This window comes from Molothrus aeneus, chromosome 32, assembly GCF_037042795.1.
Source record: "Molothrus aeneus isolate 106 chromosome 32, BPBGC_Maene_1.0, whole genome shotgun sequence".
NCBI classification, from domain to species: domain Eukaryota; kingdom Metazoa; phylum Chordata; class Aves; order Passeriformes; family Icteridae; genus Molothrus; species Molothrus aeneus.
The window spans coordinates 1,143,157-1,146,275 of NC_089677.1; positions in this window are offsets into that span (position 1 = coordinate 1,143,157).

Below are 3,119 nucleotides of genomic sequence, written 5' to 3' on the forward strand. Positions count from 1 at the left end.
TGGGAGCTTTCTTCCCTCCTTCTGTGATGCCCAGGTTTTGTTCCTACATGGACATATAAACAAATGGCAGGACTGTACGGGGTTTGCAGAGCAATCAGAAGTCACAAAGTGAGCAGCTGCAGGAGGCAAACAGCACCTGGTTGATTTGAAAGGAGCTACAGCTACACATCCCTATATATCAAGTTTAGGATAGGAAGTGACTTCCTGAAACGCAGTATCAAAACCTACTGGAAAGGGTGAATTTTTCCAGTAATAAACAAGGAAATGATTCCTCTATGAATATGCAAATTGCTACTCAGCAAATGGCCTGGGCTATGGGGAGCTGTTAATGTGCACAAAATCGATACCGAGACAGTTTGTCTGCTCCATTCAAAGGCAAACACAGCAGCCACACTGGTTTGGATTGGTCTGGGGTATGGAATATAATTTCCCCCTTTGGAAAGAGAGAGTGCTGTGCAGACCTGATGGTTTCACCAAAAACCTCAACACTTCACACAGATTTGACCAGGTCACAAAGAGAAATAGACACAGGGTTGTCACATTTCTCTGGTGAGAACTTCACCTCTTCCTTATTCATGAGCTTCAGACTCTCACTCTTGTGACTACTTTCTCCTTTTCCAGGAGTGGATGTCTGCTGCCTACAATAAATTTGAAAATTAGGTATGAACTCTACATAGTGCAGCCAATGTCCGTCAAGCTATGGTTCAAGACTCTTTAAGGGTCTGTGGACAAGTTTTAAGGAGCCCATAAAGGTCACTAAGAAAAAATAATTGGTTGTCAGCATTTACTGTATTGCTATTCTCATCCCCAGCAACAATATTTATAGTATCTGCAAATAAAGACTGGGAAACAGTTATTTTACTCAGAGCTTGGGAAAAGTCAGATATAGATCTCTCCAAAGGGTCAAAGCTATATAACACCAGTTAATACCATTAACTGTAGAAGATGAGCTGATTTTGATCTAGACATAAGTTTCCTGTTTCTGCCAAACTTCTGCATGAATATTAAAGTCTGAAGAATGACCACAAGCAGATCACCTAAACCTAGAAGCTGACTGTTTCCCATTTTTAACCATTCCAGGACTTTCTCTTTTGATCCCATGACTGGACATTTCCCTCTAAAATCTTCTGACCTAACCAAGGAGACTCACCATTACCACTGTGCTTGTTTATCTCTCCAAAGAAATCAGTGTCCTAAAGCAAAACCTTCCATAACAGAAATTATGGTGACTTTTATGAAGGATATTTTTTGTATTTATCAGGCATTCATTGATTCAATTCCTTGTTATACAATTAACTGTCCTCCTACAGAAGTTAAAGTTACCAGACTGCAGTACCCTAGATACACCTATGGAAACTCTTTTAAAGAAAGTCACCACCTTTGATATTCTGCAGACTTCAGGCAACAATGGAGGATTAAGTGAATGAAGTGCTGTACGTAATTCCACAATTTCCCTTGAAAGTCATGAGTGAATATCACTCAGTTCTGATGATCTGTCAGCATTCAGTCTGTCTGCAACACAGTTTCTGCCACAGTTATTCAATAGAAGAGATGCTACTCTGTCTTTGATTTAATTTCTTCTAATTCAATGACTCCCCAAATTGTATTCTCTACTGGGATCACTAATTTACTTCTAGGAAAATCATTTTAACAGACCAATTATGACAGAAAATACAAATGCTGTACTCAAAATTAATACATTTATACCTCTCCCTGCTTCTCCTTCTTCCTGACATTTCCTCCTGTATTGCCACGAGTGCAGTTTAATACTCTGTGGGCCCTTATGGCAGATGCAGCTTGACTGGTCAGCCTTGCACAGCTTATGCCTTCATAATTCACTCTCTAAAAACCTTCTCCCAAACTTACCCTAAACCAGATTGGTTTAAAAAACCCTCTGTTATCTTATCTGCAGTAAGTCAGATTGAAGAGGGTGTCACAAAATTTAACACCACACAAGGAACTGAAAAAATGTAGGATTCCTGGGGCTCACAGACACAGCTCTAGAGTGGCCTCACCTTTTGCTGGAGCTCCCTAAATCCCAGATTTCAGAAGGAAGCCATGAAATGAGTATTTACAAGAGTGAAGATCAGGGCTGTGCTTCCAGCCTGACCAGAAATGCCTTTATCTCCATCACCCATTTACAGTTCTGATGAGTGACCACCTGCAGCAGCCTGATGCCAGTGAGATGACCACTCCTCCCTTCAGAGGGGAGTGAAGAATCATCTGGGCTGGATGAAGAAGGGAAAGAGATGAAGTAAAGTGAAGAAGGGAAAGAGATGAAGTAAAGTTAGCAAGTGTAGTTTGAAATGTGACAGCTGAGAGAACAAAAGACTTTGTAAAACAAGGAAAATATGTGGATTAACTCAAATGTGCAAATGTGTTCAAAGCAGTGAGGGCTTTGGGTGAGGGACAGGGAGCAGACAAGCACATGTACTTACCAGTAACAATGCTGCCACAGTGGTGGGGGAGAAGAAAAAGAAAGCAAATCTGTGTGGGAACCATTGCCCTTCAGCAAGACACAGACTCCTGCATCCAGTGGGAAAATGAGGCTTTTTCCTTGACTGTTGTCTCCTTGCTCTCTTCCAGCGTGACTGTGAGGCAGACACATGGATAAATGCCACGTGCATGGGCTTACCTTTGTGGCTCCTGAGTCCAGAAGCAAGCAAAAGCTGAGTGAGAAGTAATTTGGAGATTGCCACTGAACACATGCAGTGCCCACGATGGAGCAGGAGAGGTCTCATGGAAGGTGGTAACACTCTGTGGAGTGCCCAAGTTGGCTCTGTTTAGTCTTGGTATCCAACCAGACACAGGACGTGGGAGATGCAAAAGCATCTTCACCAACTTCATCTTTCCTTGAGCAAGGGCTGGAATGGAGTCAGACACATCCCTCACCAGCACTACACTGATCTCCAGCCAGGAGTTCACTCCAACCTGATGGCAAGCAGAGCTGTCATAGCACAGAGGGACCACCCCTGCAGGACCAGCAGGGGGACATGCCAAATTATCTTCACATCTTTCCCTGTGGGAGGAGCTCAGTGCAGCACTGCAGCACCCCCCTCTGAGGAAGGTGAAATTCTGCAAGGGGATGTGGACTGTGCTAAAAAAGCTGCAGACCCGTA